Source organism: Rhinopithecus roxellana, chromosome 6 (assembly GCF_007565055.1).
Source record: "Rhinopithecus roxellana isolate Shanxi Qingling chromosome 6, ASM756505v1, whole genome shotgun sequence".
Lineage (NCBI taxonomy): Eukaryota > Metazoa > Chordata > Mammalia > Primates > Cercopithecidae > Rhinopithecus > Rhinopithecus roxellana.
In genome coordinates, this window is record NC_044554.1 from 126,031,696 (window position 1) to 126,047,476 (window position 15,781).

Sequence of the window (15,781 nt, forward strand, 5' to 3'; positions counted from 1 at the left end):
AAATCTTTAAAGTACGCTATAAGGGTAATTTTAAGCTAGCTATTTTGAAACTAAGCCTATATTTATCACATTTTTCACATATTTATCACATTTATCACATATTTATCACAAGCAATTACATTCTTTCTTACTGTACTTCAACTTGTTCTTTGTCACAAATATATGAAATTTTTATCTTATCCAAACTATACTGTACTAATTAGAACTAGCTACAAGGATGCCTTTTGAAGTATTATTTATAATACCTGGAAAGAAAAATTAGAAACAACATAAATATCTAATGGTAAGGGATGGATTAAATAAATTTGAGTATGTTCATGCATGAAGATACTATGCAGTCAACTGTGAAAAATGTTCAAAATATACTTTTAAGTAAAAATGCTCATATGTTTAAAATACAGGTACATATTTCCCCCGCCATCCCCTACCACCATGTAGAAGAAATACACCAAAGTGGTGCTTCTGAAGTGGTGGGATTACAAATATCTTTCTTTTCCTTTTTTTTTGATGTATTTGAAATTTTTTCTATATAGATCATGTGTTACTTCCACAAAGAAAAATAAACACCTATACACAGTTTATCTAATATGTGTAAGGTTAATGAACCAAAGAAAGATGTTCATTCATTAACTCCCTAAATCAAATTGTTTTTCCATTTTTACCAACTTGATACCTTAATCAAGACACTCTTGTTCTTCCTTAAGTGCAAATGAACTTTTTTGGGGGATAGGGGGACAACACAAAATACAAACCTGGGTTGGATTCACTGAAAGGCCCAAGAAAGGGCCTTACTCTAGGAAGTAGAGTGTGAGATGACACACCCAGAGGCTGGTGGGTTCTGGTCCACACAAAGACATGCTGCTCCCTGCCCTACTGCTCAGAACAGCTCTGTTTTGCTCAGATGCTGCTGAAACCTGTAGGTCCATGGGAAGAACAATACCCTCCCCACCCCCCTACTACCCCCCCGCCTCTGGTTGTTCACAGCCCTTGAGTGTTTTGTGACTTTGCACCTACATTTCCCATATGATACAGACTGAGCTATTTACAGTTGGCAGAATGATGAGTTGAAACACACCTAGCCCAGTAACCACATGAGAGGCACAGTAAGGATTTTCTCTATTTCTGAACCAGAACTCTTCATATGAAAATCTTACAAATACTTACAAAAATGAATAGAAATTCAAAATGTAAAGATTGTTTTATGGGGGCAGAATTGCTGAGAAAGATTCACCAGGATGGAATTAGGCTGAAGGCTGATTTTTTTGAAGCTCAAAAGAGGGTAAGACCATCTCTACCCAGGGTAAAATGCAAAATAATCAAGAGAACACCAGTATTCTTGGAAGAGAGAAGAGGAATAAATACAATGCATATTCATCCAAGCACTGCCAACAGCAGGGAAGGAGGCAGTTGAGTGTCCCAGATGAAGGCAGAGCTTCAGTCTCCCTATTTGTCAAACCATCTCACTTACTATGAAGATAAAAAGAGATGGAGAATGTAAGGAGCCAGCACAGCGCTCAAGACAGAGCCATTACTCCAAACATGCAGGTTTCTTTCCCCCTTTCCCCTACATTGATGTTTTCCTCCATAGATGCATGTTACGATCACTTGCAGACCTTTTTAAAATATGGTGACCTCTGAACTTCAGTCCTGACAGTTTAATAAGAACTTTGCATCTGTCCTTGTTAAAATTTTCCTATGAGATTCTTATGTGCAGTGAGGCTGACAATCCCTGCACTACACCATCTCTAGAATCTCTGTCAATTCTGACAACCAGCTTACTTGGCTTCCTGAATGCCACAATTTCTAATCCCAGTCTTCCATTTCACAAATAACTTTTATTTGTTTTATATCTGATCTCACAACAAGCTCTTTCTACATATCCAAGTGGTGCTGTTATGAAAGGGTAGAATTCTTAGGTACAGAATTGTTGTTTTATTAACTCTTACCTTTACTAACACTGGTAAAAGTTGCTAGCATTATATACAATAAAACAAGAACTTACACTCAACTCCCTGACTCCAAGCAAATCGACAGATACCAATTCTTTTAAAACAGCAAAGTGAGTTATCACTAGGGATGATAAGGAGTCAAATCCACTTCAGAGGGCTGCAGGAGGCAGATGCACCAGGAAGAAAGAATGTAGTGATATCAAGAAAACATAATGATGTACCCGTTACCTGTGGTGGCCTCTGAAAGAAAGAACCTACAGACTCAAAGTGGCACATTGTAAAGGTGCTGAAGATGAAACAGGCCCTTTGGAGTCAAATTGGAAGGAAATGAGAGACTCCAAGGCACCAAGAGAAGATGCTTATCATCAGATGCACGGTGTCTGGGTCTCGCCATGACTTGATCACTGAGCAGCACACTGCCTGCCGCTCTTCCAATTCCTGGTCTGTTATCCATTCACAGTACCATACCCATGGTTCCTCTTTTGCAGAGATCAAAGATAGCTGAATCGGCAGACAATGGACAGGAACACCTATTGTGCACAATGTCTTTGTGTCCCTCATCACTTAAGAGCTCTGGCTGTGTGAAGATACTGTTTTTTTGTGTGTGTGCGATTTTGTCACAAATCATTTCCCTATGACTTTCTGGAGACTGTGGCAAGTAGGACACAGGAAAATATTCCATACTGAACTGGCTCAGTGTGGCATATTATACTTACAGCGCTGACACTGACTTTTCTACATGTTTCCTGGTATACTCTTTGTTACTGAAATCTTAGTTACCATCTAGTATCTGGATCCATCTAAGAGAGAAAGAGAAATGCATACAACTATTACAGACTCATTTCTGCTACTTGATTTTTCATTCACCAAATACTTACAAGCAATCATGTTCAAAGTTTGTCCTAGGAACTGCAAGGACACAAGATGCTTTATTCCCATTCTCAAGGAGCATGAAGTAGCAAGGGTAGAGGTAATGAATATTCATCAAACATCTATTATGGGGTATTAAGGTGTTGCTTTATATAAATATGTTGCATATACTACATATTTTCAGTCCACTCAAGAGGTACTTTTTGCAGAGTTTACATTAAGAGGAAACTGAAGCACAGAATGATTAAAGCAACTGTTTTTATGGGCTGAACTGTGTTCTACCAAAAGTCACAGTTGAAGTCCTAACTCTCAAATACTTCAGAATGTGACTATAGTTGGAAACAGGGACTTTAAAAGAGAAATTAAGTTAAAAAGAGGTCTTTAGGGTGGGACATAATCCCATCCAACTGGTTTCTCATAAGAAGAGAAAATTGAGACAGACATGTAGGACACAAAGAGAAGACACAGGGAAAAAGCAGCCATCTCCAAGCCAAAGAGAGAGAGACCCCAGAAGAAACCAACCTGGCCAACACCTTGATCTTGAAGTTTCAGACTCTAGAAATGTGAGAATATAAATTTCTGCTGTTTAAGCCATCTAGTTTGTGGTATTTTGTTTTGGTAGTGCTAGCAAACTAATATAGCAACATACCCAGGGCTATATAGCCAGCAAGAAGAGGAAAGGATTTTCAATGGAGTTCGATAACTATATGCCTCATAAATACAGAAAATGGAACATGAGGATAGATAATTATATAAGAGCCAAGGTCCAGACAAACGGATATGACAGTTCAAAGGAGGGCAAGAGCTCTCCTGGCTGGGAGGTGATTAAGCCAGTGAGAAGGTAACATGTTAGCTGGGGACTGCAGTGTGAATAGGATTTTGGTAGTCTAGGCAGAGAAAGGCACAAAGACACAGTGACAAGGGCATACCACACTTACGTGGGTAATATACCCAGCATCACTTCTGTCAAGCGAAATTTTAATGAGGATGATAATTATAATGAGATCAACATCATCATCCTCTGGCATTTATTGAGGCTCCTCTAGCTTACTAAATACCAGGGATTGTGGTAAGAGTTCTATAAGAATTCTTGGGCCGGGTATGGTGGCTAACGCCTGTAATCCCATCACTTTGGGAGATCGAGGCAGGTGGATCACCTGAGGTCGGGAGCTCGAGATCAGCCTGACTAACAAGGTAAAACCCCGTCTCTACTAAATATACAAAATTAGCTGGGCATGGTGGTGCATGCCTGTAATCTCAGCTACTCGGGAGGCTGAGGCAGGAGAATTACTTGAACCCGGGAGGTGGAGATTTCAGTGAGCCAGGATCATGCCACTGCACTCCAGGCTGAGGGACAGAGTGAGACTCTGTCTCAAAAAAAAAACCATTCTTTTTTGGTCTTCATAGCATTATAAGGTAAGTAATAACATAAATAATAGGCCAGGTGCGGTGGCTCATGCCGGTAATCCCAGCACTTTGGGAGGCCAAGGCAGGTGGATCACCTGAGGTCAGGAGTTTGAGACCAGCCTGGCCAACATGGTGAAACCCCATCTCTAGTAAAAATACAAAAAAATTAGCCAGGCATGGTGGCGGGTGCCTGTAATCCCAGCTACTCAGGGCACTGAGACAGGAGAATCACTTGATCCTGGGCAGTGGAGGTTGCAGTGAGCCAAGATTGTGCCACCGCACTCCAGCCTGGGTGACAGAGAAAGACTCCGTCTCAATAAAAATCAATCAATCAATCAATCAATCAATCAATCAATCAATCCTGGTTTGAGTGAAGAAACTGAGGCTACAAAAAGTAAAGGAGGCTATTTAGCATGCTTGGAGTCACACAGTTAGGAAGGTGAAGCCTGGACTCCAAGCTCGACCAGCTGGATGCCAGCAGCACACTTACAGTTCTTATCATGGCAGTTTTTTGCTCTAGATAGCATGGAGAAGGGGTATGAAAGAAGGTGGCTGAAAATAAGATTGCTGGAACCAAACCATGGAAGGTCCAGGATGCTGTCTAGAAGAACAGGCTGTATTCTGGAGATGGTCTGTGCGACTATGTAGCAGCAGGAGAGCTGGGAAACACAGCTTGAGAGCTGTAGAGGTCTGAGCATTATCTGTGCCTTGGGAAGATGCCTAGGGAGCAGTGGGGAGAGGGCTCATCAGGGAGGCAGAGCTTGAGGCAGCAATCACAATTAGGGTTTTAGCCGACTAGGTGAGTGATAAAAGGCCAGAATTAGAACAATCATATCTATACTGAGGTAGAGGTGGCTGGGTAATGGATGCAACAGAGACCAACAGGGTTTGGCTGCTGAATATAGGGCAAAAAGAGTGGGTAAGCTCAAAGAAAGAATCCAAGTTTTTGCATCTGTGTAATAGGAACAAAGTGTTGGAAAGACGAATAATGACACATTTAGAAGGCAGTGGAAGGGTGAGTTAAGAGGGATGAGAGACACAGATGAGGGCATCACTCCACATACACAACTGAAGGTAGGGGCTTAGATAAGGTGGGAGGAGGAAGGAGAAAAATGGAAAGTGATGAGAGCCCTATGAAGTGATGAGAAACCTCTGCTGTACACTAGTGGTACAGCAATCCAGGCACAAGAGTTAAGAACAGGGTTTCCAGAAGTGAGAAGGGAAAAGGACCAACATCTACTGACACAGGAAGGCAAAGCACATAGGGTGACTAGGATTGGAAAGAGGATGCTGGGGAAGGAGAGAGCTGTGTAGTCTACTTGCAGGGGAAAGGAAAGTGAGAAAATGACAGTAGTTTACGAGAGCAAAATCAAGAGACAATGACAATTCTTTTAGGGTAATTAGGAGAAAATATCTAGGGGGAAGAGAGCGAAAAGATAAAACTACTAGGGATAATTATGCCATGCTTATGCATAACAGTACAAGTTCTGAATGGAGAAGTGAAAGGTAGAACATGAAGAGTTTGGATTTGTTTTAGTGACTGTATTACAGAGTTTGGGGATAAATTTGTTACAGAGCAGAAACTGACAAATCATAGTTGTCCTTACTATTTATGCTTTGAAGATTAAAAAAACCAAACGGAATCGAATTTGGCACAAGAACAACTAAAGTTCTGATGCATAAACCCCATCAGCAACAAAAGACCCCTTCGGAATCAATAGTAAAATAATACTCTGGCTCTCCATAGGAAGTTATGATTAAGTTACTGTGATCTGTAACACAGAAGAGCATATGAAGCAGCTGATGACCACAGAGGTGAGTTCATAGGCTCACACATTCTATTCCTCAACTCAAAACAGGTTAGAAGGTACAGCAGGTAGCCATGTGTTTAAACACGGCTTAGGGCTGCACATCTGCACTGGGCTGCCTACCTGTACCTGGCCACAGGGGACCCAGAGCTGCAGGCAGCACCACAGTGGGTTCTCTATTAAGAGTCACTGTGTGTACCCACGACTGTAGAAGACAAATTACTAAGTTCGGTGCCACGTGGACTCTCACCCAGGCTATTATCAGGAACTGAGGAACATTTTATTGCCTACTGTGTTAGTATTGAATACTAGCACCAGTGTGAACACATTTTTTGTAGCATTTTTCAAAACGGGACCCAACATTCGAAAACATTATATATTTTTATTAGAGGAGAACAATGGAACTGGTACACCAAAAGAAATCTTACATATTTTTATTCTTTTACAAGTGGCATTAATAAAGAATAACTTAACATGAAATGTATAGGATCAAAATAAAGAAAAAATGTATTTTTTAAAGGCACATAAACATTTGAATGTAAGAGAAATAAGTATCATTAGAGTCAATGTTGCAAATACGTCACTTGGGCTATAAATTTAAAATGAAAATTTTCCTAAAAATGATTATAACAGTCAAATACAATAACTTTTTCCTAAGTTAATCTAAATTCAAAGCAATCCTCCTAAACAAAACCCCAACAGTGTTTCCTGAAGATGTCTGAAGACACGAATATTCTGAATAAAAAATCGTGTAGAGGATCTTGTATCAGTACACATTTATACACATTGATAAAGTGTCAGAAATTTTTAAAGTTTAACACAAGACTAGATAAATGGAAAGATTCAAATATGTAGAGTCACAGTCACTGAGTATCATTTTTTTTTTTTTAAAGACAGAGTCTCACTCTCTCAGCCAGGATGGAGTGCAGTGAGATGATCTTGGCTCACTGCAACCTCTGTCTCCTGGGTTCAAGCGAGTCTCAGGCTTCAGCCTCCCAAGTAGCTGGGACTACAGGTGCGTGCCACCACGTCTGGCTAATTTTTGTATTTTTAGTAGAGATGGGGTTTCACTATGTTGGCCAGGCTGGTCTTGAACTCCTGATCTCAGGTGATCTGCCCGCCTCAGCCTCCCAAAGTGCTGGGATTACAGGAGTTAGCCACTGCATCTGGCCGAGTATCTTAAAAAGGCAGATAAAAAGTGCTACTTTGCACATAGTCAATGGTAGAGTGGACCCCTTGTACTTGTAGCTAGGAGTCCCTCTGACCAACTCACATATCTGGTAACATCCTAATGAGTAATGCTATGGTTTACTCATTTTTTTTCTTCTAAAACAGGATAACAAGCAGGCTGGTTTTGATGCATTTCAGCATCAATTTTTTTGTTTGTTTGTTTGAGACAGAGTCTCTCTCTGCCACCTAGGCTGGAGTGCAGTGGCATGATCTTGGCTCAATGCTATCTCTGCCTCCTGGGTTCAAGTGATTCTCATGCCTCTGAGTAGCTGGGATTACAGGTGTGCGCCACCACACCCGGCTAGTTTTTTTTTTGTATTTTAGTAGAGTGTTTCGCCATGTTGCCCAGGCTGGTCTCAAACTCCTGGCCTCAAGTGATCCACCCGCCTTGACCTCCAAAAGTGCTGGGGTGACAGGTGTGAGCCACTGTACCTGGCCCAGCTTCTACCAATTCTTGCTTCCCAGAAGTCTCATCTTTTTCTCTTTATTGAGAGTACATAGTTAACCAAGAGGTCCTGCATGCTGGAGGAATCTGAGTCTGAAAGTACACTTGTGGAGGGAGGCCCAAATTGCTGAAAAAATTCAGTGGCTGGTATGAGACTTCTCTCTTATCAGTTGTGCAAGGATTTTTTTTCAAAGGCTCCATTTCCAAACTGTGATTCATTATGTATGAAGGATCTTCCAGCAGAAGGAAAGATATTCCAGTAGTGTACCCCAATTATTTTTTCCTCACCAGGGTGCTTTTCATCTTCCTTCCTTTCTTTGGCTTTCCTATGCAGTAGATTATTCCTATAATTCTGCCCTTTATGGGACCTGAAGGCTATGGCTCTGCCCACAGTGATCTCTGTGCTGATTATTTCCAGTCAGCCCTCTAACAATGTACACTTCACACATGTCTGTCCTCTAGATCCCTTTCTGGAAAGATGTGATTTTCCAAGACACCTTTCAAGAACAAATTACCCACCAGTGTGACCAGAAAGAAGAGACAGCTATAACTATTTGAATAACTACAGCCCTGCAAACTCTCTCTTCTCCCCTTCTCTCCTTCCTGGAGAAACAAGAGCCAGACACGTGTCAAGCACTTCTGATGTAGGAGGCACTGTGCTAAACTCTTCACAGATATCATCTCCTTCATCCCCCCAGTCATGTTGACACAGGCTATATTATTCCTGTCTTTCTAGAGATGAAATGGAAGCAGAGACTTCTCTTCAAGGCAGTAAAAGAATGCGAACCCAGACTTGCCCAATTTCTAACCCACGCTCAGAACCATTACGCCTAGTTGTCTATTGTGAAAAAGCAGATTCAATAAAACAATTCATTTTCAGTTTTTTCTTTCATGTTTGAACAGAGTAGCTGCCTGAATTTTTGGTTAATCTGATCATATGGACTAGAATTCCTGTGACTTTAAGAGCTTCTAGGAGATAAAGATTAACCAATGGATTCAGAGACATTAAAATACATCAAGTAATAAGGAAGAGATGCTTTTCTAGGTACAATATAACTGATTTTCATCAGATATATCAAATTTTTCTTTGTAGATTAATCAATAATGAGAAAGCCAGGCTACTGGGTAGTAAAATCCCCAAATCTGAATCCTTGAGCTATACTATATATATATATATATAGTATAGCTATATATACTATATATATAAATATATATATTTATTTATTGTGGAAGAGTCTTATTCTGTCGCCCAGGCTGGAGTGCAGTGGTGCAAACTCAGCTCACTGTAACCTCCTCTTCCCAGGTTCAAGAGATTCTCGTGCCTCAGCCTCCCAAGTACCTGGGATTACAGGCGCTCACCACCACGCCCAGTCAATTTTTTTTTTTTTTTTTTTTGAGACAGTCTCCCTCTGTCGCCCAGGCTGGAGTGCAGTGGCTTGATCTTGGCTCACTGCAAGCTCTGCGTCCCAGGTTCACACCATTCTCCTGCCTCAGCCTCCCGAGTAGCTGGGATTATAGGCGTCCACCACCACGCCCAGCTAATTTTTTGTGTTTTTAGTAGAGATGGGGTTTCACCATGTTAGCCAGGATAATCTTGATCTCCTGACCTCGTGACCCACCTGCCTCGGCCTCCCAAAGTTTTGTATTTTTAGTAGAGACAGTGTTTCACCATATTGGCTAGGCTGGTTTCAAATTCCTGACCTCAAGTGATCTACCTGCCTTGGCCTACCAAAATGCTGGGATTACAGGCGTGATCACCATGCCCAGTCGTGAGAAATATTTTAGGCTCAAAAATATATAACTAGTGACAATTTTAACTTTATTCAAATGGGCACGCAAAATAATTATACTGATATAGGTTTTGTCTAAATATAGCATAGTCGTTTCAAGATAGGAGCAATGGGTGCTTCACCTCTCTGCCAACACAATCTTAAGTTCACATCTCCATATGACAGTTTTGGCTGCTGTAATTCATATCAGAAGTCCATGATCTACATAAATCCACCTTTGCATCCCGGAGTGCTGAGAGCAACCAGAAAGGGCAATAGGACTGTGACTAGAACCATGTCAGCATGAAGTCCAAGCACCAAGTTCTCAAACGCACAGCGTTCTGCTGATACAAAGCATCATTATTTCCAAATGCTCTGTTTTTTTCAAGTGAAATGGTCTTCACGGCTCAAAGTAAAATTACAGGTTTTTTTCTTCTAATACCCCTTTCTCTGAAATGGGCTAGTCTGCAAAGAAACCAAAGTGTGGTTCCTATCACTGCATCTTTCGTTTAGTGCCCACATGCTTCCATAAGCTTGATTTCTTCCCCTCCTTACAGTTTTGCCACCCAAATCCCTCTTGCCATGTTACATAATGACTTCATTGTTGACACTTCCGGTTTGGCATAGGGAAGTGATATAGCTATTTATTTTTTAAAACAGAATGTTAAGGACTGGGTGTGGTGGCTCACGCCTGTAATCCCAGCACTTTGGGAGGCTGAGGCAGGCGGATCACTTGAGGTCAGGAAATGGAGACCAGCCTGGCCAACATGGTGAAATCCTCTCTCTACTAAAAATACAAAAATTAGCCAGGCACAGTGGCGCGTGCCTGTAGTCTTGGCCACTCGGGAGGCTGAGGCAGGAGAATTGCTTGAACCCAGGAGGCAGAGGTTACAGTGAGCCGAGATTACACCACTGCACTCGAGCCTGGTCGAGAGAACAAGACTCCATCTTGGAACACAAACAAACAAACAAACAAACAAACAAACAGAATTTTAAGAAATCAAATATTTCAGAAAGGCAACATAATCCAGAGTTCCAATGTACGGCCCCATTTTCTGTAAGTACTCCAAGAACAGTGACCTTCATTAAAATGATCATGTACTTTAGGTCTAACAGTTGTGGACAAGTAGGTTTTACAGTTATATGTGCCTTATAACTGACTCACCAAGGCTATCTGCTCATTTTCACAATGATAGGAAATATTGCTAGCCTAAAAATATTATCTAAAGGCTAAGGGTTCAGAAGCTCCAGTACATATTTCCCCATGATCCATTTCCTTTCATCTGTATCAATAAAACAAGGCTTTCGCCAATGCTTCTTTATTAAATGAGATAGTATTCCTGAACATTTTCTTGAGACTTCAGGAGTCAAGTCAAAAGAACTCATTAGATAAAAATAAAAGCCTTCTTACAACGCCTCCCAACCCCCAATCATTCAACAGTCTTGAGAATATTCAGAGAATATTAATAGTCTTGCATTAAAAAAAATTAAACCCATCATCACTCTGCTGTCCACAGAAAACATGGCAGTATATTTTTTAATATAGCACAATTTCAACTACATTTTAAACTAAAAGCATTAAATATAACTGTAATTTAATCACCCTCCTTTAATTTGAATTCACATGGTAGATACTTATAGCTACTTAAAAAATTAAGTGGCAAAATGTATATGAAGAATATGTATCTTGATATTTTAATTATGCTCAATTGAATGTACTTAGATTTAAAGTGCTTTTCACAAATGACATGTGCTAAGAATATCTAATTGCACACTGACATTCTAAAATGTGTGCTTACATGTGTCAAAAATAGATTAATATAAAGTTATAGAATAGACTTTGACTAAAACCCAAATATATTATTTTGATTATCTGGACACAAACAAAATTGTAACTACAAACAAGATATATATTAATAAATGTCTAATAATTTATGTTTCATTAAAATGAACACACAAGTGATGACAGTGCTTGATATTTGAATAAATTAGAAAATAAAGACTTGTAAAGGAATCTAAGATTCAACATATTTTCCATTTGCTTTCTTACTAACTCAATGTTAAATAGAGACATGAAAATAGTTTGTAGCATAACTATTATTATTGTATGTAGAGCTCACAGGTAAAAAAGAGATATTCAGCAAATAGCAGTGGATGGAGTAAATTAAAACACATCGCCCAAGTGCTGTTCACAACTGTTCACAAGTGCTGAAGATGGCATTCAGCAACCTCACAGAGAAGATGGCAAAGATGAGGTGGCATGAGGTCGGGAGGCCACTCACCCTGTCCAGCTCTGAAGAGAAGTGTGTTGGGCCCACTGCCTTCACAAGATACATCATCACCCTCCTACAATCAGAAACTTGAGTCCTCACAAACTGAAAGACCTTTTCTTAAACCCTAGTATTAGGGGCTGAATTGCATCTCTCCAAAATTTGCATACTGAAGTCCTAACCCTCAGGACCTCAAAATGTGACTGGATTTGGACTTAGGGCCTTTTAAGAGGTAATTAAGAAGAAATGAAGTCAGATGGATCGGCCCTAATCCAATATGACTGGTGTCCTTATAATTAGAGATTAAGACACAGACAACACACGGACTGAGGGGTGACCATGTGAGGACACAGTGAGAAGGCGGCCATCTTCAAGAAAAGAAGACAGGCCTCAGAAGAAACCAAAACTGCCAGCACCTTAACCTAGGACTTCCAGTACCTGTTGTTTAAACCTCCCAATCTGTGGTATGAGGCATTTTGTTACGACAGCCCTACCAAACGAATACACTAAGTTAGACTGTCTAAATGCACATCTCTAAACATAAAGCAATATATAAATTTTTTCTTTTGATTTAGTATGAAAATAAAACTCTTAAGTGAAAAATGTGTTACTAGATTATTAACAATAGTGGAATGATAATAGATTCTTACTCCATAATTGATTCTGAGAAAGATACCAAACTGAAATATCCTAGTCCTAATTTCTTAACCACATGGTGAGGCAGAAAAAGGCTATTGTGTTTACATGTTTTACAAATATTAAGTTTCATGTTTTCGGCTTCATGGGGTTTTAATGGGCCCATAGAAGCCTGGCCAAGAAACCGAAGTGGAATCCATTTGACTGACATTAAAAAGCAATTAAGTTACAGGCCTGTCAAATATGTTAACATTTGGGGTCTGCCTGTTATACATGTGTATTTTGACTACTACTACCAGAATAGTTTAATGATTTACAGACCTTCAATGTCTAAAGTACCTTCACTGTACGAAAGCTATGACCCAGTCTTTCTTCAGATTTTCCTATCATAACAAACTCCTCCCTATTTACTAGAAATCCAGAAAGATGGCCCAATGTTTGAACTATGTTGAGTCAAACAACTCTGAGACTTTCCCAGAGAGGGGAAAGGGAGAAAAATAGAAACGAAATATCTGGCTGGCCCAGTGTCTAGCATGAGAGTTGGACTTTCCCCTAATAAGATGACATTTCTGAGCCACTAAAGGCAGCCCTTATCAGGGAGGCTATGCTTAACTGTCTTACTCTGTTTGGGTTTCTATAATGAAGTATCATAGACTACGTGGCTTATAAACAACAAAAATTCCTTTATCAGAGTTCTGGAGGCTCGAAATCTGAGATCACAGTCCGGCATGGTTGGGATTTAGTGAGCACTGCTTCCTGGCTCACAGATGTTGTCTTCTCACTGTGTCCTCACATGGAGGAAGGAGTGGGGATCTCTCTGGGATCCCTTTTATAAGGGCACTAATCTCAACCTGTAGGTTCCACCCTCATGACCTAATCACCCCCAAAGATCCCACTCTTCTAATACCATCACAGTGGGAGTTAGGTTCAAACCTAGCAATTGTGGGGGAAATAAACATTCAATCTATAGCACCCATGAGCCCTTAGTACCATCAGATATTTCTTTTATTTTTGCCCTCGGTCCAAGTAAAATCATCCGGAGAAAGAGCCTCTCATTGGAGTAGGCAAGCAGCAGAACTCTATTCAAGACCAATGCCTTAGTCCCATTGCCTGGAGGACTTTCTGAGCAAACCAATGGAGCTGCCTCTTGGCTTTTCAGAAATCTGCAAATTTAGATAATGTCATGAGGTTAGAATTTTTATTTTTTTGGCTATGAATTGGCTCCTCCTTTTTTAAACCTCCTCTTTTCTATGATTCCTTAATGACTCTGACATAATTTCATGTTAGTCATTCAATAAAGTCTTCTCTACTTAAAATACAAGCCATAATAAATAAGCTATACCAAATGCTCCAAGTTCTTTAACTTCATCCTGTTCTTAAGATTCTGAATATATTTAGGGATTATTTATTTGTCATTCTTAGAAATGAAGTCAAACAAAGCAAATAGGAGCCTTATAAAGGTTGGTTCTATTACTGGGCGATCATGGAATACTCTCTTGTGAAATATCCTGGATATGTAGACACCTAGCCATGTTACAGCTATTCCCTCAATTCCTGCACCCCTACTCTCCCACCAATTTTTGCAGTTAATTCCTCTTTGCTGGTCATCAGTCTCTAAATTAATAGTAACATGGTATACAGAGCCACTACCCTTTCTTTCCAATTCTATAACCAACACCTTGTAGTCCAGCATTTATTCATTCAACAGATATTTTTTTAGTTTCTTCCATATGTCAGACACAATGCTAGGCACACAGCTGTAACAGTGTGACATAGGCCCTGTCATCCATATTTATAGATGTCTCAGTTCAGCCATTTACTCAAGGTCTGAGAGATGCAATTAGTTGTCAGCAAAAAGTTATGAAGGAAGATCTCCTCAAGTGGCAAAGCAGTGACCACGGTTGACAAAGACAGCAGGTCATATAATACCAGATACAGTCTCCAACCCTTCAAGTCAAGAAGAGATGGAAGGCAGAGATAAAGCATAAGTAAAAACCAAGAAAATCTTTAATATGGTCTTACATTTTGGGGGAGTATGCAAAAAGTTCTCCCAGGGAATATTCCAAATAATAACAATAATAACATTTGAAAACAATGTAATCACTAGATTTTCACTGAACTACAAAAGGTTATAAAGATATAGCATTAAAAAAATTAACATTATTGCTATAGAATCACTATAATGCATAATATATCTTAATTAATTCACATGTCACTCGAGAGTGACTTCATAACAATTCAACCTAATGATTAAGCCTCACATCATCTTATATTTATAAGTAAGATATGTGCAGAGGCTTGCATAGTGAAATAAAAATTCTATCTTAAAAAAACTACACTATGAGGCTACATATCCACACGAAATCCTGGGAAGAAAAAAATCGTGAAGTAAGACTTAAATCCACTTCAGACAATCTGTCTCACCAGCTCTGATTGTCAGAGTATATGTATTCCTTATATGAGGAAATTTTCTTCCTGGTTTGATACGATTGAGTATGAAATCATAAGGGATTTCAAGTTCAATCACAAGGAATGGTGACTTTGAGTATATTTTATGACCAAAGTATACACAATACTACTCAGGGAAAACTTACAGAATTCAGAGCTAAAAACAAAACAGTACAAGAAGGGTTTGAAGACACTTATAGATAGTTGAAACAAATGGAAATGTTAAGCAAAGTCATTAATATCTGGGTGGGGCCATGACTCAAGGCTGCCATATGTATGGCCTAGCACACAAAGATCAGGTTTGCCAACCAGATTTCCTCTCTCAATAATTACATGAAAAGCAAAACAAAACTGAACAACTTGAGCTAATTAGCTGGGAGCTGGGGCAAGGGATGAAAAGAGGCTGTCTCCTGCTGTGAGAGAGACTCAGTAGCTGGCAAGAACATGAAGGGAATTCTTGAGAAAGTCAACATCAATTCTTCAGGAAGAGAAGAAGTGATGGATTAGAATAGTCAAAAGATGTGCAGAGTGATGCAAAGTCACTGCGAGAGACAAAGAAGGCCAAGTGGAGAAAATGGAGAGAGTAGTCAGTTCCTAATGCTGCCTCAATTCTCAAGAGCCTTCAATTTCATTTAATGGATACCTTTAACCTTCACTTATCTCCACTTCGGTGAGTTTCTGCCCCCTGCTACCAGAAGCAATCTAGAGAATGAATGGGTTCTAAGATCAGCAACAGACCCTCAGAGAAGGCATGAGATGGGCTATGAAACCTTCACAAGGTGAAGGGCAATGGAGATGTTCCCAGCTCACAACACGGGTTACTGAATCCTCCAGTGGTAGCTGAAACATCCTTTGCTATTATTCCTAGTAAGATATAGAGTCTAATTTCTCTCCTGTTGAATCTGGGCCAGCCTAACTGGCTTGTCTGACCAACAGCTGGCAGTGACCT

General features: G+C 40.0%; 1 protein-coding gene across 2 annotated transcripts in view; it reads right to left on the bottom strand.

Moving 5' to 3' along the window:
* The window catches only part of SLC25A13 (solute carrier family 25 member 13), a 199,993-nt gene that overhangs the window by 32,963 nt on the left and 151,249 nt on the right, over window positions 1-15,781 (bottom strand). The gene's annotated exons all lie outside the window — the stretch shown is intronic.